Source organism: Marmota flaviventris, chromosome 2 (assembly GCF_047511675.1).
Source record: "Marmota flaviventris isolate mMarFla1 chromosome 2, mMarFla1.hap1, whole genome shotgun sequence".
Classification (NCBI taxonomy): Eukaryota; Metazoa; Chordata; class Mammalia; order Rodentia; family Sciuridae; genus Marmota; species Marmota flaviventris.
The window spans coordinates 163,483,638-163,511,059 of NC_092499.1; the positions used below are offsets into that span (position 1 = coordinate 163,483,638).

Here is a 27,422-nt window from a genome sequence, read left to right on the forward strand (position 1 = left end):
TCAGGTACTATTATACATATTTGTAATATATTAGTGCATTTAGCTCTTAAAACTGTGTTTGAGGTAGGAGCTCTTATACCATCTGTCTATAGATGAGAAAACTGGCTGAGAATATTAAGTAATTGGCTGATATGACATAGCTAGCAAATGTGGAACTGAAATTCAGGCAGTTTAGCTCTATAGTCCTGTTCTTTCTCACTTTGCTGGTAGGAAACAAACGATAAAACAGAAATCAAAGACAATGAAAGGTTCAAGAGATAACTGCATTTAAGCAACCACCAAACATTATTAAGAATTTTAGATGATACCCCTTGATTTTTCTCCATGATGAAAAGTCCTAATGATAGTTAATGGGATCTGTAGTGTTTACCAATTTGGGGATCTGAAGGAAAAACTTAATTGTGACCAATTACTTCTTAACCTGAGGATTTCTGCTCTTCTGCTTCACAGGCCATAAAGAAGACAGACCACATAAACAGGTTAAAACTATATGTAAGGAAACTTTCATCAAAAACTTGTGCCCTGCAGGATGAAGACATGTTTGAAAATAAGTGTTTCCCCAATTTGGATTAAACCAAATGGAAGTATGATTGAAAGGAAAATATTGTTCACGTCCAAGAAGTCATATCCAGGAAAATTCATCTCTGGGTGATAGATGACGATAGATATTTATAAAATTTGAAGACAAAATGCTATAAAAAATGATACAAAATATACCTAAAATAAATGAAATCAACCCTTGGGGGAAAAATCATTGTTTTTTTTTTTTTTTTTTTCCAGCAGTTATGTATAGTTCTGTTCTAGGGGAAAGGATGGCCTCATCCAGACATAGGCATTTAGCTCCACTGGAAAATCTGATGCCACAGATGTTGTGTTCTGCTAACATTCATTGCTTCACAGAAGGTTTGAAATGATTTCTCAGATTTCCATTAAACTTGTTATGATTTAATTATAATTTATGATTGTATATAGGTTTCAAAATGGGGAGATACTATATTATCTTAGAGATCTGAGGTTGTCAGTTGGGCTGCATATCTAAGATTATTACTATAGGTTAAAGACCAAAGTTCAGGAAACTTTTTCTAATAAATATCATAGTAAATATCATAGTGACCATATAAGTCACTAATGATTTTGTCACAGTCATACCTATTCAACTTTTCTGAGTGTAGAAACATCCATATTTTGCGTAAATGAGTGAACATGATGGTTTTCTAATAAAACTTTATTGATTAAAAAAAAAAGGCATGGGTCAGATTTAGCCCACAGGTTAAATTAGTCAATTAGTCAATTCCTTGTACAGAATTTCAGACTCTCGTGACTTATTATGGGTAGGACAAATAATGAACCCCCAAGATGTTCATATCCAACTCTGCATGTGAATGTATCACCGTCCATGACAAAGGTGCTTTGCTGATGGGATTAAGCTAATGACACTGAGATGGGGGAGATTATGCTAGATTATACAAGTGGAGGCAAAGTAATCACAAGAATCCAATGGGAAAGGGGATGGCAGGAGAGTTAGGCTGAGAAAAGGAGATATGATGATAAAAGCAAGAATTGGGGTACCATAGTCAGAGCCACAGAACAGAGGTGGCCTCTAGAAGCAGGCAAAGACAGCTAATAGTTTCTACCCTGGCATCTCCAGAAGGAACACAGACCTTCTGTCACTTTGATTTTATTTCTCTAAGAAATAAAATCAAAGACCCAATTGGATTTCTAAACTCCAGACCTATAAAATAACAAATTCACTAAGTGTGTGGTAACTTGTTACAGCAGCAGGAGGAAACTATTATACTTGGTGTAGCATGAGACCTCATCAGACTTAGAATGTGTGAGGGGTTGTACTTTGTCTGCTTGGTTACGCTGGAACTGTTTCTGAAACCCCTGCCTGGTAAGGTTTCCAAGTTAGATTTGAAAGGCGGAGGTAAAAGAGCAGTCACTGCCATTTGGAGGTGGTGGTGGCTGGACACAGTTATAAGACAGCAAAAGGGGACTGTGATTTCCAGCTATTTTCACTCTCCTTCACCAACTCTGATGGGCTACTGACTTACCACTGTCCCAGGCCAAACACAGGTGCCTATTGGTGATCCTACCAGGGTCATAACCACACAGATGCCCAACTTTCCTCAGTACTCCCATGAAAAACTTCCCTGTCCTGTTCTGGTGATTGGACATGTCTGGCTTATCACAGTAAGTGGTTTGTGATTCTTCTGAGTCTCCAACCTCCCTTTTGGACCATTATTTTGCCAACTACCCCCACATGGTTTAACTTTCAATTCTCATAATAAATTCCTTACACCAAATTTTATAATAGTTCTTCATCACTGACAGAATCCTGACTGATACAGAATACTTAACAAAAGCAAATATTGGAACTGCAGGGCCAATAAGAAGATATAGTGACCATGTCCAAGTGATACCATGGTATCAGACAGGCCTTAGTGAACAGCTGGTCTCTGTAAATGGCATCCATCTATTGTGACTCTTTGGCTACAATGATATGTCTACAATTCTACTCATAGGAAGCACCTCATATAGGGAGTAACTGGAATCTGGGTCAAAACCCAGCTTAGCAAGTAGTCTTAGACAATTTTTTTTAATCCTTGTGGTGATTTTAGTTTTTGGTGGACACAACATCTTTATTTTATTTTTATGTGGTGCTGAGGATCGAACCCAGCGCCCCGCGCATGCCAGGCGAGTGCACTACCACTTGAGCCACATCCCCAGCCCATGGTGATGTTTTAATAACCAAAAAATGAAGGACTTAGTGGTAACTATTCACAAATATTTGGTATCTTTTATCCTGAGGGAAGATTATACTTCCAAGTTTTCCTGAGCTATAAATGTAGGCATAGCCACATAGCCTATTCTATTTAATAAAATGTGAGAGTAATTGATATACAGAAGCCAGCAACCCTCTTTCACTTCTGTGATGCGGATGATTCCAGGGAGAAGCAGCTCTATCAGGACGGTATGAGAGTAAAGATGATGTGTGGTAGAGCCTCGGCTGCCTGTGTGAACTCATATCAGGGTAAAAACTAAGTCCTTCTGGATGTAAGCCACTGACATGTTGAAGTCACTTGTTACCAGCATGACCTAGGCTAACCTGACTGATTCAGGATTGAACTTGACACTCATACACCCTCAAATGTTGTGCTTTGTAACAAAATTTGAGATGAGCCTTTCAGCTTATCGACATGTAGGTAATTTGAGTTTTGAAAAATGCCTATGGAGCCACATGAAACAGGAGCCTGGCAGGAATTCTCCAATTTAAGTCAAAGAAATAAATGCAATAAAATAATCTTTACATTAGTTCAGGCTCATGGTGCCTAAAATCTGTATAATACCAAACACGGCCAGCGACTGACTCTGAATCAACAAAGTTAGTTTGGGTGACATACACATCATTTATGTACTCTCCTTAGAAAACAGCAGCTAATTATTTTTCCTTTCTACTGTCTTCTTAATATAACTTCCTCGGCTTTGAGTTGAGGAATTCATATTCAGGGCTTATCAACCTCAAACAGTACCAATTCAGAAGCATTAATTAACTGTGAGGTAGGTAGTTGTATTTTTCAGGTTGTTACCTGGAACTTTCTCAATTTTAAAATTTAGGATTATATCTTGATGCCCAAGAATCAACCTCTTACAATTGAATGCAGGTTAGCACTGATTTTTTTTTTTTCTTTTAAGTTAGTCACTTGGAAAATAAAGATTAAAAAAATAAGAAGGGAGAGAGAGGAAAGAAATCTTAATGAAATGCCATTGAAACCAAGGAAATCGGAGCCCGCGGGGGCTGCTTCTTGGAGCCTGCTCTTATCAGAGCATACACCGAGCACGGAGCGGCCGAGTTCCGGCTCCCGGAACTGCCCTGGCCCAGGGCTAGGAGCCCGTGGAAACTGCTTCTCGGTCTGGGTCCAGCTGAGGGCCGGTCAGGACTCACCCGTTGCTTTGGTTGCCCGGCAAGGGGAACGAAATGCTGCCATTCGCATAGGATACCAACATGGCAGAGATCTGATGTCATCAGAAAGCGGCGGAGGAGAGAACTTCATCAATACCAGCGGCGACAGAAACAGTTGGTCTCCTGGTAGGGGGGGTGAGGCACAGACACCCGAGTCTCTCTCGATTTGTCGTCGAGCCAGAGGGGAGGAGCCGGGCCGCCGCCAGTGCCCGGAGTAGGCCCAGCAGCTCGCCGGCGTGGTGACCGCGTGACCCCAATTGGAGAGGGGGTGGAGCGGAGCCGCCACCCGCGCCCGCAAGGTGGGCAGACCCGCGACCCAGTGGTACACGGGCGTGGTAGGAAGGGCAGGGCAGAGCCGCCGCCCGCGCTTGCAAGGTAAGCAGACCTGTGACGGACTGGCGGGTCAGGCCCAGCGGCCTGCCAGCGTGGTACACACGTCACCCCAACTGGAGTAGGGGCAGAGCAGATCCTTCTCCCACGCCCGGATCAGGCCCTGCCAGTGTGGTGGTCACGTGACCCCAATTGGAGTGGGGGTGGAGCGAAACCGCCACCCGTGCCCGCAGGGTGAGCAGACCTGTGACCAACCTGCAGATCAGGCCCAGCGGGCCACAGGCGTGGTAGGAGGGGCAGGGCAGAGCCGCCGCCCGCGCCTGCAAGGTAGGCAGACCTGCGACAGACCGGCGGATCAGGCCCAGGAGCCTGCCGGCGTGGTACACACATCACCCTAACTGGAGTAGGGGCAGAGCAGAGTCGCCGCCCGTGCCAGGAACAGACCCAGCGACCTGCCGGCGGGGTAGTCACGACACCCCAATTGGAGTAGGGGCAGAGCAGAGCCACCACCCGTGCCCGAAAGGTGGGCAGATCTGCGACCGACCAGCGGGACAGGCCCAGTGGCCTACCAGTACGACAGACACGTCACCCCATTGGGAGTAGGGGCAGAGTAGAGCCGCCGCCAGCGCCTGCAGGGTAGGCAAACCTGCAACCGACCGGCGGATCAGGCCCGGTGGCCTGCCGGCGTGGTACACTAGTCACCCAAATTGGAGTAGGGGCAGAACAGAGCCGCCGCCAGTGCCCAGAACAGGCCCAGTGACCTGCCGGCGTGGTAGTCACAACACCCCAATTGGAATAAGGAGAGAGCAGAGCCGCCGCCCGCGCCTGCAGGAAAGAAACGCAAGCAGTATGAAAAGACAAGGAAAGAAAGGACCACAAGCAATGCAGGTCAACGCAACTTTAGAAGAGGTAACAGCTGTAGCAGATGGAATGTCAGATAAAGAATTCAGGATATACATGATTCAGATGATCTGGAGTATCAAGGAAGACATTAGACAGCAAAATCAGACAATGAAAGATCACTTCGACAATGAATTACGCAAACAAATCCAGGAAGCAAAGGATCAACTATACAGGGAGATAGAGGTTATAAAAAACAAACAAACAGAAATCCTAGAAATGCAGGAAGCAATGAACCAAATTCAAAACTCAATGGAGAATACTACCAGCAGAGTAGAACACTTAGAAGATAGAACATCAGACAATGAAGACAAAGTATTTCAACTGGAAAAGAACATAGACAACTCAGCAAGACTGTTAAGAAACCATGAGCAGAACATCCAAGAAATATGGGATAACATTAAGAGACCAAACTTAAGAGTCATTGGGATACAGGAAGGTACAGAACTCCAAACCAAAGGAATGAGCAATCTATTCAATGAAATAATACGAGAAAACTTCCCAGACTTGAAGAATGAGACAGAATCCCAAATCCTAGAAGCCTACAGGACGCCGAATGTGCAAAATCATAAGAGATCCACACCTAGACACATTATAATGAAGATGCCCAACATACAGAATAAGGAGAGAATTTTAAAAGCTACAAGAGAAAGGAAGCAGATTACATTTAGGGGTAAGCCAATCAGGATAACAGCTGATCTTTCAACACAGACTCTGAAAGCTAGAAGATCCTGGAATAACATATTTCAAACACTAAAAGAAAAAATGGGTTCCAACCAAGAATTGTGTATCCAGCGAAATTAAGCTTCAGGATGGAAGATGAAATTAAAACCTTCCACGATAAACAAAAGTTTAAAGAATTCGCAGCTAGAAAACCATCTCTTCAAAACATCCTCGCCAAAACATTACAGGAAGAGGAAATGGAAAATAACAATGAAAACCAACAGTGGGAGGTAGGACAGTAAAGGGGGCGAAAATAATCAAAGAGGAAAACAAACCATGTTTAGTAACAGAAATAAACAAATATGGCTGGAAGAACAACCCATATCTCAATAATAACCCTAAATGTTAATGGCTTAAACTCACCAATTAAGAGACACAGGCTAGTAGAATGGATCACAAAACAAGACCCAACAATATGCTGCCTACAGGAGACGCATTTGATAGGAAAAGACATACATAGGCTGAAGGTGAAAGGTTGGGAAAAATCATATCACTCATATGGACTTTGGAAACAAGCAGGAGTGTCCATACTCATATCAAATAAAATAGATTTCAAGCCAAAGTTAATCAAAAGGGATAAAGAGGGACACTACATACTGCTTAAGGGAACCATACACCAACAAGACATAACAATCATAAATATTTATGCCCCAAACAATGGTGCAGCTATGTTCGTCAAACAAACTCTTCTCAAGTTCAAGAGTCTAATAGACCACCATACAATAATCATGGGAGACTTCAACACACCTCTCTCACCACTGGACAGATCTTCCAAACAAAAGTTGAATAAGGAAACTATAGAACTCAATAACACTATTAATAACCTAGACCTAACTGACATATATAGAGTATACCACCCAACATCAAGCAGTTACACTTTTTTCTCAGCAGCACATGGATCCTTCTCAAAAATAAATCATATATTATGTCACAGGGCAACTCTTAGACAATATAAAGGAGTAGAGATAATGCCATGCATCTTATCTGATCATAATGGAATGAAACTGAAAATCAACGATAAAAGAAGGAAGGAAAAAGCATACATCACTTGGAGAATTAACAATAGGTTACTGAATGATCAATGGGTTATAGAAGACATCAAGGAGGAAATTAAAAAATTCTTAGAGATAAATGAAAACACAGACACAACGTATCGGAATCTATGGGACACAATGAAAGCAGTTCTAAGAGGAAAATTCATTGCTTGGAGTTCATTCCTTAAAAAAAGAAAAAACCAACAAATAAATGATCTCACACTCCATCTCAAAATCCTTGAAAAAGAAGAGCAAAACAACAGCAAAAGAAGTAGAAGGCAAGAAATAATTAAAATCAGAGCTGAAATTAATGAAATCGAAACAAAAGAAACAATTGAAAAAATTGACAAAACTAAAAGTTGGTTCTTCGAAAAAATAAACAAAATTGACAGACCCTTAGCGATGCTAGCGAAGAGAAGAAGAGAGAGAACTCAAATTACTAGCATACGGGATGAAAAAGGCAATATCACAACAGACACTTCAGAAATACAGAAGATAATCAAAAACTATTTTGAATTCTTATACTCCAATAAATTAGAAGATAGTGAAGGCATCGATAAATTTCTTAAGTCATATGATCTGCCCAGATTGAGTCAGGAGGATATAGACAACCTAAACAGACCAATATCAATTGAGGAAATAGAAGAAACCATCAAAAGACTACCAACTAAGAAAAGCCCAGGACCGGATGGGTATACAGCAGAGTTTTACAAAACCTTTAAAGAAGAACTAATACCAATACTTTTCAAGCTACTTCAGGAAATAGAAAAAGAGGGAGAACTTCCAAATTCATTCTATGAGGCCAACATCACCCTGATACCTAAACCAGACAAAGACACCTCAAAGAAAGAAAACTACAGACCAATATCTCTAATGAACCTAGATGCAAAAATCCTCAATAAAATTCTGGCGAATCGGATACAAAAACATATCAAAAAAATTGTGCACCATGATCAAGTAGGATTCATCCCTGGGATGCAAGGCTGGTTCAATATACGGAAATCAATAAATGTTATTCACCACATCAATAGACTTAAAAATAAGAACCATATGATCATCTCGATAGATGCGGGAAAAGCATTTGACAAAGTACAGCATCCCTTTATGTTCAAAACTCTAGAAAAACTAGGGATAACAGGAACATACCTCAATATTGTAAAAGCAATCTATGCTAAGCCTCAGGCTAGCATCATTCTGAATGGAGAAAAACTGAAGGCATTCCCTCTAAAATCTGGAACAAGACAGGGATGCCCTCTCTCTCCACTTCTGTTCAAAATAGTTCTCGAAACACTGGCCAGAGCAATTAGACAGACGAAAGAAATTAAAGGCATCAAAATAGGAAAAGTAGAACTTAAATTATCACTATTTGCAGATGATATGATTCTATACCTAGCAGACCCAAAAGGCTCTACAAAGAAACTATTAGAGCTAATAAATGAATTCAGCAAAGTGGCAGGATATAAAATCAACACACATAAATCAAAGGCATTCCTGTATATCAGCGACAAATCCTCTGAAATGGAAATGAGGACAACCACTCCATTCACAATATCTTCAAAAAAAAAAAAAAAAATACTTGGGAATCAACCTAACAAAAGAGGTGAAAGACTTATACAATGAAAACTACAGAACCCTAAAGAGAGAAATAGAAGAAGATCTTAGAAGATGGAAAAATATACCCTGTTCATGGATAGGCAGAACTAACATCATCAAAATGGCGATATTACCAAAAGTTCTCTATAGGTTTAATGCAATGCCAATCAAAATCCCAATGGCATTTCTTGTAGAAATAGAGAAAGCAATCATGAAATTCATATGGAAAAATAAAAGACCCAGAATAGCAAAAACAATGCTAAGCAGGAAGTGTGAATCAGGCGGTATAGCGATACCAGACTTCAAACTATACTACAGAGCAATAGTAACAAAAACAGCATGGTACTGGTACCAAAACAGGCGGGTGGACCAATGGTACAGAATAGAGGACACAGAAACCAATCCACAAAACTACAACTATTTTATATTTGATTAAGGGGCTAAAAGCATGCAATGGAGGAAGGATAGCACCTTCAACAAATGGTGCTGGGAAAATTGGAAATCCATATGCAACAATATGAAACTGAATCCCTTTCTCTCGCCATGCACAAAAGTGAATTCAAAATGGATCAAGGAGCTTGATATCAAATCAGAGACATGCCGTGTGATAGAAGAAAAAGTTGGCTACGATCTACATTCGGTGGGGTCGGGCTCCAAATTCCTCAATAGGACACCCATAGCACAAAAGTTAATAACTAGAATCAACAAATGGGACTTACTCAAACTAAACAGTTTTTTCTCAGCAAAAGAAACAATAAGAGAGGTAAATAGGGAGCCTACACCCTGGGAACAAATCTTTACTCCTCTCACTTCAGATAGAGCCCTAATATCCAGAGTATACAAAGAACTCAAAAAATTAGACAATAAGAGATCAAACAACCCAATCAACAAATGGGCCAAGGACCTGAACAGACACTTCTCAGAGGAGGACATACAGTCAATCAACAAGTACATGAAAAAATGCTCACCATCTCTAGCTGTCAGAAAAATGCAAATCAAAACCACCGTAAGATACCATCTCACTCCAGTAAGATTGGCAGCCATTATGAAGTCAAACAACAACAAGTGCTGGCGAGGATGTGGGGAAAAGGGTACACTTGTACATTGCTGGTGGGACTGCAGATTGGTGCAGCCAATTTGGAAAGCAGTATGGAGATTTCTTGGAAAGCTGGGAATGGAGCCACCATTTGACCCAGCTATTCCCCTTCTTGGTCTATTCCCTAAAGACCTAAAAAGAGCATGCTACAGGGACACTGCTACATCGATGTTCATAGCAGCACAATTCACAATAGCAAGACTGTGGAACCAACCTAGATTCCCTTCAATAGACGAATGGATAAAAAAAATGTGGCATTTATACACAATGGAGTATTACTCTGCATTAAAAAATGACAAAATCATAGAATTTGCAGGGAAATGGATGGCATAGAGCAGATTATGCTAAGTGAAGCTAGCCAATCCCTAAAAAACAAATGCCAAATGTCTTCTTTGATATAAGGAGAGTAACTAAGAACAGAGTAGGGACGAAGAGCATGAGAAGAAGATTAACATTTAACAGGGATGAGAGGTGGGAGGGAAAGGGAGAGAGAAGGGAAATTGCATGGAAATGGAAGGAGACCCTCAGGGTTATACAGTGGAGGGGGTAGAGAGAGAGGAGGGGAGGGGAGGGGAGAGGTGGGGAGGGGGGATGGTGGAGGATGGGAAAGACAGCGGAGCACAACAGACACTAGTATGGCAATATGTAAATCAATGGATGTGTAACTGATGTGATTCTGCAATCTGTGTATGGGGTGAAGTTGGGAGTTCATAACCCACTTGAATCAAAGTGTGGAATATGATATGTCAAGAAATTTGTAATGTTTTGAACAACCAACAATAAAAAATTAAAAAAAAAAAAAGAAACCAAGGAAATCATGCACAAAACTGACTTTCCCAAACCTTCCTAATGAACACGTTCTATCTGAAGTTGGAGAAATTTCTTGTTTTAAACCAAAGTCCTCCTTCCAGCATGAAAGGGATGCAATTTGTGTTACGGGCTTTTCATTGTTGTGTTCTGCCTCCTCCTCCTCCTCCTAAAATGCTCAGCAGTGCCAAATGTGCAGCCACTTCATTCAGCTGCGTGTTGTAAAACAGCGCTCTCCATGTTTGTTCATCAAGAGTTTGCACTGGGGAACATTTACGGCTGAGGCTTTCTGACTGAGGAATGAACATAGACAGGGCATAATCATTTATCTAATTTCACCACTTTCCAGCAGATGAAAAAAAAAATGGCAGCTTTTCCATGGCAGAGGATCCATTTTAAAGTGAACTATTATAAGTGGTGTAAGAAACAGGCCTTTGTATATTGCACTCAACTCAATTTTGATCATGTGACTTCCTAGCCATTTTGACAGAAACCTAAAGTGGATCCTAAAATTCCAAACTCTGCCCTCCTTTTTCTATGCCTTCTCTTCTCACAATTTGGACATTCTTTCCACACTCTTTTTTCATCTAGAAAAATAGTCTTCAGGTCTTGATGTGAACACATGAAGCCTTCATAGCTCAAACAATCACTGCCTTATCTCACATTGATTTCACAAATATTTACTAAGTGCTGGCTACATGTGCACAATAGGCTCAATTATGGATGCAGTGGTCAACAGGACAGAACTTGTACCTATCCTCATAGAACTCATGATTTAGGGAGAAATAGAAAAGTATTCAAACAGACATATAATATTTTAAATGTAAACGTTAGACTCTACCTTGAAGAAGAAAGGCAGCAGAGATGCAAAGGATAAGAGAAATAGAGGTAAGATCCCTCTATGTATAGAGGAAAGTTAAGATCCCTCTATATACATCAGATGGTATATGTAAAGGTCCTGTGGCATATGTAAAGAAATTATGACATAAAATGTTTAAATGATAAGCAAGAAGACAGAGAACAAATGTTTATTCTTTTATATTAATTCTTGCATTCACTTTCATTCGTTGATCTATTCACTTATTGGTTTTAGAGCATTTGTAACACCAAGTCAGGCTCTCATGTGAATTAATTTAAATTAGCATGAGCCCATTTAAAAATAAAAAATGCCAGTAAGGTTAAAGTGAGCAAAATGCCTGTGCTCATAGAGCTTATAGAAATCATAGATCAGTGTGGCAGATGGGCAAGGTAAGCCTCAGTGAGTGAGGGTGAAGCAAGAAGAATGTTGCTTGAGAGATTGGGAAAGAGGCTATGGGAAGAGAAGGCTCTCTAAATCACACTTGGGCAAAAAGCAAAATCAATGAGGACCCACCCTAGAAGAAGAGATAGTTAAGCTCAGTTTTGAAAGGCTAGAGATGAGAAAAGTCATTGTTGTGGAAGGATCAGTCAATGCTAAGGCAGAACAGCACAACAACCTTCTTGAACCTTCTCTGGAGTGAGACATTTTGCATATGAGAATGGCATCAGATGAGACTTAAGAGGTTGGCCAGGGCCTTCAGTGAGGGCGGAATGCAAGGATTCCAAAATTTCCCAGTGCACAGTACCCTTAGCCTCTAATTATGTTTTAATGTTGCCCTTAGATCAAAAGAAATGCCAAAGGGTGTCTTCCTCAGTTGTAAAGTCTAACACCTTCGTAAGTATTTATCTACACTAACAGCTCAGTAGTCATTTGAAAAAATCATACACATACTTGAAAGGGAAAAATGCTTTCATTTCACTCTTAAATAACCATGATTATTTGCTAATGCAGTGATGTTCTTGTTTGTCCCTACATGACTCCTCAATCCTTGAAACCAGAGTGGACCCCAATCCCACTCACATTTCCTAATCCACATGGATTGCCACTTGGTGTTTGTTTTTTTTTTTAATCACACCAACAGTCAAACACCCAACTTGGAAATAAAATGGCATCACAGAAAGGGATGTTGTCTGACCTAATGTTGAAACTATGGACTACCTTGAAACTAACAGACTACATGCTAAACGGTTTCTTTTTGTTTGTTTTGATTTGTTTTTTAGGATGTTCAACTATTCTGCCCCACCCCTGTGAATTTGCCATCAAGCCCCAGGTGCTTTGCAATGTGGTTTGGAAACATAGGCTAAGGTAAGCAGGCTTCATCGTAAAAACTATGGAGAGATACTATGGGTCTCATATTGCTCAGGTGTGTGCGTGTATGCACGTGGGGATTAAATATCATCCTGAAAGAATGTGTAAAACATTAAAATAAAAATTTTTAAAACTTGAACGTTTCAAGGATACCAGCTGAGTGGTTCAGCTGAGTAGTGATAGGTGAAGTTAGCTGCGCTGGTATAAACACAGCAGAGACCTGAAGGCCACCCTTGCACAGGGTCTCTCAGAAGTTCTTTGCAGAAAACTTCTATCTACACTGATTGCTTCCTGAGTCTCTATCTGAGGATCACTTCTAGCTGCAGCAGGTTCTTCCTATGTAAAGGGTAATCCTCAAACAAAGACAGGCAGGGGTTGGTAGAGAGACACCCCAGCTTCCTTGCTCTTTGGTGGGATTTTCTGAGGCAGGTTCTACAAGAATTCTCAGACGTTTCCCAGCTAGACTTTGCTCCTGTTGACATTAGTAACAATCTGCTTATCAACAAATCCTTTGTGGCTTTCTTCCTTCCTAGTCTACTTCCTTACTCCCTCATGGTGATTCCTGAGGAAAAAAGAACTCCCCAGCCAATTGTTTAAATCCAAGTGTTTGTCTTAGGGGAGAACACAAACTAAGACAAAAGGAAATGAGAGATATTAGAGAGGAGAAGTGTTCTGCAAGAGATAACTGTCTGAAAGGAGAACAAAGCAGAGAAATCCAGAATGGCTCCTGGATTTCTGAAGGCATGATAGTTTTTTTTTGTTTGCTTGTGTGTTGATAAGACTCACAAAAGCATTGGTCATGAGACTCCGTACTCACACTAAGACTGAGAGAATTGTGGGACCTTTTTCCATCAAGTAGTTGGATACTCAGTTACGGAGATCAAGAGATAAGTCTTAGCTAGGGTGATGGTTTGGGAATCGTGGGCATGTGAATAGTCATTGAAGCTCTGACTTCATCAAGGTTTTAGGAGCTGCCCAATACTGCTAAGGAAAGCCACATTACTAGTGAAAAAGTGATGGCGAATAAAAGATGTCATAGAAGGTAAAACAAGGAGGTGGCCGCCAAGACGGATGAGAAGGGATGGCCAAGCAGGAAGAAAGGAAGGAGATAATGGTGTTCTGCAAGCTGAAAAGGCAAGCATCCCAAAGTAATGTCACAAGTCAAGTACTGCAACAAGCTCAAGTCAGGCAAGCACAGAGAAGGGCAGGCAGGACTGGGCCGCCATCACAGCAGGAAAGCTGCAGAGAGCAGCCCGGAGGGAGGAGTTTGCTGTGGTGGCAGCAGGCGATGAAGTGACCTCTTGTTCCCACTCTGCCTGGAGCCTTGGGGTGAGCTTGCACCCTTCCTCCTTTCAACAAAAAAAAGTAACAGCACATTCCCAGAGGGAGATGTTTGAAGTCCATGCAATAGCCTGCAGATCGTGCTTAGTGTTCCAAATAGAATATTGGTTTCAAGAAGAAAGTCTGTCAGAGTGCATCTGTTATCAGTTGAACACTCACGGAAGGCAGAGCATTACAGAGAAATTGAGAAGAACCCAGGAAACTTCCCTCCTTCAGGGTTTTGCAGACTGGTAGGGCAGCTTTTACACAAGTGCTGTTAACATGTAGAGAGGGACAGATCCCAACAGAAAGTCCAACTTATCTACATTTCTCCTGTGAAAAGCATTTTTCTTTTCCTAAAGATCTTGACAGCAAGCATTCTGAGTGATATTAACCCTGTGGGTAACTTTCCCTGTGACAAGACATGAAGATGGGTTCTGTGCAAACTGTATCCAGTTATAGTAAAACCTATGTTCACCACTGCACAGTGACATTGATTCCTAAAAGTGATTTAGATTCTAGAGTGCTTTTCAGTTGCATTTCATTTCTATAGCAATACTATAATAGAAGCAATACAAGGGCTTTTTAAGGATTTTATTAAGATATAATTCACATTCCATAAAATTCATGATTTAGACTATACAGGACAGAGGTTAGATGGTGGATTCGACAAAGAATGAGCTTTCCAATTGTTCCATGACTTCAGATTTAAGCAGCGGGAGTATTCTCCGTGAGGTGGGAGACTGAGAGAATCCACTGAAATTTAACATTGGACAGTAAAATAATCATAGAGACCCAGGAATTCAGGAGTTTTGAACATAGCACAAGAGATAATATGTTAGAGCGAAGCTAGCAGGGCTGGCAGCCCCAGTACTACCAAGTCATCACAGAGGGGAGGGGTAATGCAGGAAGAAAGAGAAAAAAGCATTTCGAATCACTTTGGCATGTAAGAGCCTGTGGAACAGAGAGGTAGTCTGATCATATTTGTTCCAGAGGAAGCACAGCAAGCTAATAATTGATAAGTTCTTTTTCTCTCTCTGGCAAATGGAGAGCTGAGGTGGATAGCCATTTTGAAATAGATGCATGGCAGGGAACCCATAAATCCATGTACAGCATTGTCAGACTGTCCCAGGAAATGCTTTTCATGGGGTCCATAGTGTGTCTGACTGGGCTAGACTGCAGCAGGAACAGAGAGGATGGTGCCCAGGGAAATTCAGGCTCTGGATATGAATGAGAGAGAAACTTGATTTTCCTTTGTTTCTGGTGGCTCATGAGACCAGCTGGGAAGAATACAGAAGTTGGACAGGTGGGCGCATTTGCACTTGGGGTCTGATCCTGGGAAGATCATATTCATGAGTGGTGGAATATTTGAGACCAACACAGGATTAGTTTTGCTACCCTACAAGTGGATTTCTCCGGAGCCCCTGAGACCCAGACCTCCAGCAGAGATCACACCTGCCCATCAATAAGGTGTGGGGAACTAACCTCTCCAATGAAGTTTCAAAGGGCAGTCAGAGCTAAATGCCAGAGCCAGCTGATGGACTCTCCACTTAGAATTCCGCAGAGCTCCACTCTGGGAGTTCATTGACCCAATCAGCCCAGACCCAACTCCAGCCATCAGTCCTTCCCAGTCTGTTCCAACTTTTACTGGTGAGAAGGGAAGCCGAGAGCTATTACAGTCAGCTTCCATTCCAGGCCACTCCAGCAGACAACTTGGTGAGAAACACAAAGAGGTCTGGTTTAACAACCTCTAGCCTTTGCTCTAAAGGGTACACAATCCAAGAAGAACTGGAAATAACTTTCTAACAGTTTAGACAGTGAACTTCCATCCCTGTCTACAGTTTGGACCATGTCAGCAGAGACAAACCCTTCGTCTTTCATTAAGAATGTAGTTTTTCTTTCCTTTTCCCATTTGTGTGTGTGTATGTGTGTGTGTGTGTGTGTGTGTGTGTGTTCTTGCTGTGCTGATTGGTTTGAGATTATACATTTCTTTTTCTTTCATTTTTTAATCTTTTCTCCCTGCCCATTTTTTATTTTATCTTTTTTTCCCCCACTGGAAGTTTGAGGGTTTTTGTGGGTTTCTTGGTTTGATTTTTTTGATTATTTATACCTTTGTTTTTGTTCCTCTTATTACTCTCTCTCCTCTTCTTCCCGTCAAATAACCAAATTTTCTTGTTTCCTCTTCCCCTATTTTATTAAATTACTTATTTTAAAAATACCTTCCTTTATAGCCATCACCTGCTACCTCTCCTTTGTATTCAATGTTCATTTGTCAATATTTCAAACTTTCTTTTACATTTCTACCTCATTTTATTTTATGTTGAGCAACTATAATTTTACTATCAGTCAGAATTATTGGGTTTATCAAAATGGCACCCCCGCTACCATTCATGTTGTTTCAGTCTTTAGTATTGTGGGTACCATAATTGACACCTGTTCTTTACTTTAATGCTAGATCTAGGTTGTAGCTGTTTAGTGTTGTTGCTGATGTTAAATGTTGACCCCATCATTCCTCTTTGTGTGGTAATTAGTGTTGTAGATGCAATAATTGATATAGGGCATTTATTTTAATGCTGGTCACTATTATTGTTACTATACTCGCCTCCCCTTTTTCTAAGAGGGACTGGGAAATGCTGGTATATTGTAATTTCATGGGGTAGAGACAATGTTGCTGAGCTACTCCCACAAATCAGCCAACTGAGCAACAAACCTTGCTTCACACACAAACTAATCCCACTTATGCTCCAATAATACTTTAACATGTTGAATATGGGATACAAAACCCCCAAACCAATCAAACCCAAGTAGGAATGGCTAGAGGGGGACTTCAGGTCCCATATCTGGACATCTATTCATACAGCAAAAACACAGACATCAAGATGATGGCTTAGAGGAACCCATAGTTTTGCAGCAGCTCTCCAAGGTGAATTAAATCAGCAGTTCTACAGTGTCAAACTGAATGACATTGGAGGTCAAGAACAACGCTAAGCCTAGGCATTGAAACTATGAGGTACCAACCACATAGGACTTACCACAAAAGAGGTAATGACACACCAAAGAATACATACATCAAAGAGGAAGAAGAATCCGTCCCAATGGATGTGCAAGTCCAAGACTTCTGAAAACATGAGGAAACAGGCAAAGAAATCTCCTCAAAACTTACTATCCCCAACAAAGGGACCCCCAGGTATGGAAGTGGATATATAAGAGAAAGACTGTGTTTTAGTCAGTTTTTGTTTTTTTGTCACTGTGACTAAAAGACCACACCAGCACGACTACAGAACAGGAAGAGTTTATTTGAGGGCTCAGGGTTTCAGAGGTCTTAGTCCATAGAAGGCCAGCTCCATTCTTCAGAGCTCCAGGTGAAGCTTATCATCATGGTTGGAGAGTGTGGTATAGGGAAGTAGCTCATATTATGGTGATCAGGAAGCAAAGAGAAGGTCTCCACTCACCAGATACAAATATATACCCCCAAAGCCATGCCCCCAAAGGCCCATCTCCTCTAACCACACAGTGCCTCTTCATTTATCACTCAGTTAATCCCAGTCACAGGATTAAATCACTGATTGGGTTGAAGCTCTTACAACCCAATCATTTCTCTGAACCTTCTTGCATTGTGTCACATGTGAGCTTTTGAGGGACCCCTCACACCCAACCATAACAGACTATAAAACTGATTATTAGAATGTTTAATAAGTTAAAAGAAGATCTAAGGAATGAATTAAGAGATAAAGATGATTTCAATAAGGAGTTAGAGATTCTGAAAAAAAATCAGAACTCTTGAAAATGAAGGACACAATGAGTCAAATTAAAGAGTCATCTGGAAGTATGAACAACAGATTAGAATACATAGAAAATGGAACATCAGGCTTCAAAGACTGGGTATATGAACTTGAATACTTAGTATTCAGTAAAGGGAAAAAGCAAAAGACCATGATCAGAATATTCTAGAACTTTGGGACAACAAGAGACCAAACTTAGTGAAGAACAGGGTATAGAAGAGGGCATGGGACATAGGCTAATGGCATTAAGAACATTTTCAGTAAAATAATAGCAGGAATTTTTCCAAATCTTAAGAATTAGATGAACATCCACATACTAGAATCATATAGAACTCCAAATAGATGAAATCAGAAAAAGGACCTCTCTAACACACAACAAAATTACAATACCTCACATAAAGAAAAAAGATATAATATTAAAATCCACAAGAGAAATATATAATATTTAGAGGTAAGCAAATAAAGCTCATTTCCAATTTCTTAACTCAGATTCTAAAATCCAGGAGGGCTTGGAATGAGATAACACAAACTTTGAAAAACAATTGCCAGCCAAGGTTACTGTATCTAGCAATTCTATCTTTCAGATTTTGAGAAGAAACAAAGATTTCATGACCACTAAGATCGAAAATATGTAAAGAAATAATGCAGACAGAATAACTCCAGAACAAACCCCAGAGTTCTCAAATGGATGGATGAAGCTATCTAAAAGAAAAATAAAGTAAATGAAAATTAAGACCAAAAAAAGTACATAAAAAATAAAATAGGAGGAAATAACAATGATCTCTCAGTAATAACTCTCAATGCAAATAGTCTCAATTATCCTAATAAAGGATATGGATTGGCAGATTGTATCTAAAAAACACACCCAACTTTATGCTGAGACTCATTGCAAGAGACTCATTTTATAGGCGGAAACATCCCAAGGCTGAAAGTAAAAGGAGAGGGAAAGATATTCCATGCAAATGGAGTTCAAAAATAGGCAAGATCTGACAGAGCAGATTTTTTTCAGCAAAAATAATCAGAAGAGACAAAGAAGGTGTCTACATATTGGTAAAGTAAACAATCCAACAAGAAAATATAGTGATGGTAAATATTAGTGCCTAAACTATCAGTGCACTTAATTACATAAAACAAATATTTCCTGACCTTAAATCCCAGATAGACCCCAATACAACAAAACCAATGTATAGCATTAACTAACTACATTAAAGAAAAAGAAAGATAGATAGATCAATCCCAAATAAAGAATCTAATTCTTCATTTCAAGGCCCTAGAAAAGTAGGGAAAAACTAATTTTGAAACTAGTAGAAGACAAGAAATAATTAATGTCAAAGCCAAAATTAATAAAACTGAGAATTAAAAATATGAAAGAACAGGCTGGGTATGTGGCTCAGTGGTAAAAGCACTGGATTACTATGTGTGAGACCCTGAGTTCAATCCCCACCACTGCAAAAAAAAAAAAAAAAAAAAAAGAAAGAAAGAGAAAAAAAGGATCAATGCAACAAAACCTGCTTCTTTGAAAAAATAAATGAGATTGATAAACACCCAGTCAGACAACCAAAAGAGAGAGAAGAAACAAATCAACAAAACTGACATGAAAAAGGAGATATCATCAGAGACATTTCTGAAATCCAGAGGATCATTAGTGATTTGGAGATTCCTCAAAAGACTAGGAATGGAACCACCAAGTGACTCAGGTATCCCACTTCTTGGAATTTATCCACAAGATCTAAAAAACAGCATACTATATTAATACATGCATATTAATATTTATACCAGTCTCAATAGTCAAGTTTTGAAACCAAACTAGGTGCCTATCAACAGATGAATGAATAAAGAAAATGTGGTACATCCATATGATAGAATTTTACTCAACCATAAAATAAAATGACTCAGATTCTGTCAACAGCCAAGTGTTGGCTCTTGTAAGTAGAAACTAGAGAGAGGAAGAAGGAAGAAGGAAAAAAAAAGAAGAGGAGAAGAGGAGGGGGGGGGGGAAGAATAATAAAACAGGGGGTTGGATCTACTGAAAGTAGACAGGAGACCAATAAAATATAGAAAGGAAATCGAGAGGGTAGGAGGAAGGAAGGACATGGGGAATGAAAAATATCTATGGTGTCCATATATGAATTTACCACAATTAAATATAAATATGAATAATTAGTATAACTCACTAATTATAATATCAACAATAATAGAACAAAGGTATGTAGAGTAGAGTAAGTAGATCTGGGGAGGGAGGATGGAAGAGAAAGAGAAGGCAACGAGGGATTGAGATTGATTATGATATGTTCATGTACAAATATAACAAAATAAATTCCACTATTATGTATAATTACAATGCCACCAATAATAAAGTGTTCAAATTGTTTTTTTTTAGTATATTCAGAGGTAATCGTCATCACTATCCATTTTCACAAAATTTTCATCACCCAAAAGAGATGCCCATTGGCTGTCATCTCCCATTTCTCTCCCATCTTCTACACTCAAGTCTCTGGCAACAACTAATCTATTTTCTGTTTGTATGAATCACCTATTCTGGATACTTTATATACATACAACCAGAACGCATAGTCTTTATGACTGGCTTATTTCACTTAGTAGAACATTTTACCTTCCATTTATGCTATAGCATGTATAAGTTCTTCTTTTTATAATTGCTTAATTATTTCTGATTGTGTGATGGACCATACTTTGTAAATCCATTGATCAGTTCATGGACATCTGGGTTGTTTCTATTTTGAGGCTTTTATGAATAATACTGCTATGAACATTTGTGTACAAATTTTATTTCTGTACATACGTTTTTAATTTTCTTGGGTGTAGACCTAGAAACAGAATTGTCGGGTCATGAAATCTAAACTTTTGAGAAACTGCCAAGCTGGTTTCCATTATAATCACACCATTTTACATACCCACTGCAATGTATAAAGCTTCCAAGTTTTCCCACATTCTCATCAACACTTATTATTTTTCTTCACTGATTTGGTTAAGAGAAGATATTGCTAGACCCATTTCAAAGATAAAGAGTGATGGTCCCACATAGCAATTAAATAGAAAAGCCAGTACTTAGATTCTGGTTTTTAAATTCTTTGGTCAGCTTTCTTTCTCTGATACTATAAAGCAATTATGAAACCCTATCAACAACATCAATATATTATGAAGGCATAGAATACCTCCCTAAAACACTCAGATGCAATAATACAGGGAAGGGAAGGGGTGTGGGTTTACCACATGCATTCACACCCACATGGGTGCACCCTATTCATTATGTTACTTGTTTACTGATGTACTCAACATAATACCAATGTATCAATGAGAATCTTCAAAAAAGGTGGGACATAAATAATAGTAATATCTCTGATACTAAGAGAAGACAATTTAGTAGCACTAAAGACATATGTTTCTATAGTAATTCAGACTGATTTATTATGTGATTCTAACTTGAGGTTCACTGAATCTCGATACCTTTATTCAGGTCATCACATCTAATTTATAGAAGAAAAAGGGACAATATTGTCTGAAGGTGGCATATTCAGTTCTTCAAACTGCTTCCTTATTTGTTCCATAGGCCCTTAGGAAAATATGCATTTGAAATGTAGGCATCATTTGATTATTATTAAGCCAAATCTGTCAAAATTGGAAATGCTGTCACATAAGCTTGTATGAATAGAACAATAAAACCACCAGTGCCTGGCCTTAAATTAGTTCCTGACTTTTTTTTTTTATAATGGAAATAATATAAACACATTTTGAGCACTATACATCATGTCCCTCACTTGTTACAGGAAATGGAGTAAATATATTTTTCCATTTAAAGAAATAGAGAAGTATTGATGCAACATGTCAGAATCCTTACATTGAACTAAGATTTGTAATCTGGAAGAAATCAACAATTAACCCCATGAGAAGACAGCTGAGGCTAAATTTTGAGAAAGTGTTCCTCCTCCATTTAAATCAAAACAGCACAATGTGGAAAATAAATGAATGCATGGAATAACTATGGAATTATCCATTTCAGATGTTTATTCTTCATGTTTCATATTAATATGATCACGGTGAATGGATCTCGGAATTATTTGCATCGAGGCTGTCTGTGATGCTATATTTTGGAGATAATGCAACAGTTGTGAAACATTATAGAGAATTCCATTGCACTTGAATTTGAAATAATTCTCATAAGTAGTGACTTCCAGTATTTATGTGCAGGTAAAATAGTAGGTATTTTGAAATATTGGCAAATGTGTGCTTTATTTTGCATCTTTTGGTTTAGAAATTGCAGATGATAATGCATTTGTAGAGTATGCCTTTATTGTCACTTAAAAGAAAGATTTTTAGTTACACATTTTTTTTAAGTTTGTATTGGAGTTGAGTAAGATAAAATTCCTAGCACTAAAAGTAAAATAAAACCCTGAGAGCTTATTTGGACCTTTTAGCAGACAAAATCTGTTGGAACTATTTATTTAGGAATGTTATTCTCTTTGAGCAAACCATAATTTCTAGAATGATGCACACAGAGCAGGTAAGAAAGAAAGAAAATATCTACCTACTTAGACACACAAGCTACATAAACTAGCACTCCATGCCTCAAGATCTTCCAGACTCAAATGAGGCAGTTAAAAATCTTGCCTTGTTCCTGTTTTCCAAGTACAAAAACTATTACTTAAATATGAAATTACCTAACCCTGCTTTGGTGTTGCTGTTAAACGAGCAATAACAGGACCACCTTACCAGTGCTTAGTATACCCTTGTGTTAGCTTTTCATTGCTATGACAAAATACCTGAGAAAATTATTCATCAATGTAAACGAAAAGACAAAAACAACAAGTGACAAAGACAAATATTATAACTTCACTTTTTTATCAATGAGTACACAGCTTCTTTGCTTAATAGGTCATAGTTTTCAAAAGAAAGAGGAATATTTCCAATTTCTTGTAATATTCACAATGCTTCACATATGGAAAATGACAAAACTTTAATCTGCATTATTAGCATTTCTCCATCACTTTTGTAAATCATGATGATCAACAAAATAACAAATCAAGCCCTGATTTGTGGCATTTGTTGATTTTTGTGGTATTAATCATCCCATGGCAAGTTTCATACTACCTATATTATGTCATTGAACATGGAGTTTAGAGGAAAAGAACAGAAACCCATTATTGTATAGTATCCCAACATGCAGGAACAACAAAGAAAACCCCAAAAGCATACATAATAGTAAAATAATCAGGAACTGATGTGTGCTCAGCATATATTACCTTTGTGTTCAATATAATGTACTAAATTATGAGTGCATATAATTTAACCTTTAATAAAGGCTATATTTTAACAATCAACTCACAAAATTCCTAAAATTTTAATAATCGGCTCTCATAAATTAGCACAAGCTGGCCCCACTGCATATAATGCAGAATTTGATATAATGTATAATATGTATATATTGTTGTGTGTGAGTCTATAATTTATTCTTTAAAATGAGTGAGACGACCGAGAAAAAAAATGTAGAATTAAGGAAATACAAAAGCATGTATAGAAAAAGAGAGCTCTGAGAACAAACTCAGACTCTTTCCTAGAGTGATATTATCTGCACATGGGCCACAATGACTCAGCTATGAGCAGTAAACATAGACCCCTCAGCCTCATAACATTTAAAGTTGGTTTCCTGAAAGAGGCAAAATATTTCACCTCCATTCTAATTTTCCTAGAGCCATTAAATTTCTTAAAATATTGTCAAGAGAGAATACATAACAGCTGAATAAATTAGACAAATCACAGTTTAAGAATCCCAATTTTGTTGGTGTCTGGTGTAATGGACACTGTGATGCACTGACCAGGCTCCCTGAAGGATGGAAGGGTACACTGCTTCAGCTGCAGGTAATGTGGCCAAGAACCATCCCTCAGCTCTCAGTCTTCTCTAGAAATTACCCCTGGCAGAAACAAGCTATTTACCTAAGTTCATTCCCCTTCCTGAGTGCAGCCTGCATTCAGTGACTGAATGAAACAAGAATATAAAGACCTGGACTCCTCACACAAACTTGGGACAATTTAGAAGATCCACCTCAGGTTCTGGATTCCTAATAGGATCAGCAGATGCTCCAGGCAGACTACATTACCACCTGACTTCTCTCTCTCCTCAATTCTGTCCCTTGCAGATGTTAATAGCAAAGTTACTTCTTTATTAACCTCCTGCATTCTTAGCTCCATTTCAATGTTTCCTGAAGAATAAAATCTACAACTTTTGACAAGGCAACTGTGGAATTAGAAAATCTGTAAGCAAATACCTTCCATTTAAAAAGAAAATGTGTATTCTAAGAGTTTCTGATTTTTACATTCCTACTAATGTAAATCATTCTCACTTCTTGGTCTTAGATATCCAAAATATGAGCTAAATAAATGTTTTTATATAATATCTTAAAAGTTTTAAATCATCTTCCAATGAATTATAGAATTAATACCACTGTTTCTCAAATTCTCTCATAAAAATATAAGAGGAGGTAACACTTCTCACTTTATTCTGTGCTACCAAAATAGACAAAAAAAACCACAATTTAAAAAAAAACACAAACTAACTAATGAATATGGGTACAGACATCCTCAAGTTACCAGCAAAATAAATCCAACAATAGATAAAAATAATTACATACTAGCACTAAGATGGATTTATCCCATGAATGCAAACTGGCATAACATTTGGAAAACAATTAGCATAACAAAAATGTCAATGAAAAAGAACACACTTTAGTCTCATTTTTTTTCATGACCTTGACAATTTGGAAGAGTACAAATGAACTGTTTTGATGAATGTCCCTTCTTGAATTTGCCTAATGCTTTCTAATGACCAGAGGTTCTGCATTTTTTGTATGTTTGCTTATTCTTGTTGTTGTTTGCAAGAATATCACAGGAATGATGTAGTCCTCTTTCTTAATCTATCATACCAAGAGGTTCATGATGTCTATATATGTGAATCTTGGTCACTTGGGTAAAATGTTGTCTGCTGGGTTTCTGCAACTATAGAGTTGTATCTTCCCCCTTTGTACTTAATATGTCTTGAGGCATACAATCTTGCTGATGGAAGAAAAAATATAGTTTGTCTTCTTATATGAAAGATTGACCTGATAAAGAAATGGCTCTAATTTAAGCTACAGAACGGGTCGTCTATTTCTTTCTCATGCTGCTAACCACATTTTCATTTGAGACCTTTCTCTCCAGAGTATCCAAACATCACAAAAAAAATTAAAGCATTTCATAGATTTAGCTATTCCCTTTTTACTGGAGTCTCAAAAATCTAATTTTTGCATTAAAAACATAAGCCTGAGTAACTGTTTCTGAATTTTCATTGTTTTGGGGGACTTTATTTAGTAGTTAACTGCACTCAATCCTCCAGAGAGCTTTCTGATTGATTCATCAGATTGCCCAGTAAAACATGATCTTCAGAAATAGCCAGTATGCTTTCTTTACAGGACTAAAACATAGTCATCTGTCTTTATGAAGGGTTGTGCTATTACCATTTCATAGAACTGCCATTTTCTGAATCTATACTTAGCTCATTATCTTAGCTTTTCAAAGATTTGGTAGTCAAAGAAATATACAATGATAATGAGAAGATCTTCCAGGAATGCAATAGCAATAAAAATCGTAGAATATAGAAATTTTGTGGAATTATCTAGTCATAAAAATGATAACTACTACCAGTAGAATGTTAACTCCACAAGGGCAGATATATCCCAGGTACTTTTTAATAGTGACTGGAACCTAGCAGTTTTCTAGATATACATGTTATATAAATTATCATTAATAAATGTTAATTTATCGTCCATTGCAAAATTTATAAATATTACTTCATTTAGCTTCATGAAAATCCTAGGAAGCACATATCATTATCACTTATCATTCTCTTTTTATACTTAAACATATAAATTTATTTTGTTCTAGAAAAAAATCAACCATGAAAAAATAGAATATAGTATAATGTGCATCCATACAATCACTGTATTACTCAGCTTAGGATGCCATAACATAAAGACATAGACCAGATGACTTCAACAACAGGAATTAATTATTTCTTAAAATTCTGAAAGTTGGGAGATTTTGTGATCAAGGTTCTGGGATATATGGTTCCCTTTTGAGAACTCTCTTCCTGACTTTCAGTTTGTATATTTTTTAGCTATATCCTCACAGGGCACAGATGCAATGAAAAGAAACAAGTTATCTGATATTTATTCACAGAAGAAAAACTCCACATGAGGGCCTCACCCAAATCAACTCATCTAAACTTCCAAATGCAATTATGAGGTCTAAGTACCATCTCTAAATACCACCACATTGGTGGATAGGGTGCAAATATATGTATATTTGAGGGGACAAAATTAAGTTCACAGCAACTGCCCATCACTTAGTTATAATAATTTACTAATATTTGCCACCCCATTACACAAAAAGTGCAATGTGTCTGTGGTATTATTTGAAAATTTTAAATTCTTCCTTAGAAGAAAAGAAAAATGGAATGTATGTATGTATGTATCTATATATATAGATATATATTATATATATAACTAAAACTCATTGAGCTGCTAGCCACATACACTTATCCCTGTGTCTTTCCAATACAGCAAATATATGTTGCTGCCCCAGGTACTATCTGCCATGCTCCCTTGCTCAAACTGTAACTCAGGTCCTCATAACCACATGGTTGCCTAGAAAACTAAAATTATAGACAGAGATACACAGGGCATGTGACCACAATGTCACCAACTCATTGTTTGGTTGATTGTTTGATTCTTCCATTCATTGGTTTTATTCTTCCATTCATTGGTTGACTAGCCTAAATGCATTAACCTGACTCTCTTTTTCCCCAGTTTCATTCCCCTTAATTCAATAAACTATGTGAGTCATGACTCTTAATTTGGTCTATAAGCTTTTATATCATGTATCCTGTGGGATCACTTACTTGATAAGATTGTTGAAGAAAGGAAAGTTTCAAAACACTGTCTCAGGTGAGTATGAAATAGAGCACTAAGTAAATTATCTCTATACTCTCACTAAAGTACTCAGTTCATATGGGCTAAAATGAAGTAAATCCATAATTATAAATACAATACTATCCCACTTCCATGACACACCAAGAAAAGCAAATATTTCACTCTTCATACACTTTAAAAGTGTGTATATTTGTGTATACATCTTACAAAGATTGCTAAATTGTGGCTTGAAACCAATCTGTGACATGTTTTTCATTAGAAAATAAAATCCTCTTTGCAACTCTATCGAATTGTTCATAAACAAGTCAAGAGAGCTTTTTGGCCACTGACAGATTTATTTTTATTTTAAAAATTTTATTGGTTTTATTTGTTTTTGCTCCTTTGGTCTCCCAGTTCAACAGCTTACAAATGGCTTAGATTCTATACATTGAAATTGCTTTCCCAAAGAAATAAATCTGAACATTTGCAAGAAAAAATGTACAATTTAAAGCTATTGCCTTTGCTCTAAACTATTAACCCTCTAGATATATGCCAAAATTGCTCAGTTGTTCAAACCTAATGGCAGGCTGGGGACTCTGTGGTCCGTGTTTTGAATTGACTATTTCCTCATGATACAGTGATCTAATAACTGTTGCTCAGGTCAGAAGAAAATAAAGCACTCAATATGAGAGCTTGCATAGCAAATCTGTTTACTGCATCTATACAAATTTTAATGTAATATACTT

At 38.2% G+C, this 27,422-nt stretch overlaps 1 protein-coding gene across 5 annotated transcripts in view; it reads right to left on the reverse strand.

Annotated features, from left to right (window-relative positions):
- Positions 1-27,422, reverse strand: part of Macrod2 (mono-ADP ribosylhydrolase 2) — a 1,986,218-nt gene that overhangs the window by 812,726 nt on the left and 1,146,070 nt on the right. The window lies entirely within an intron of this gene.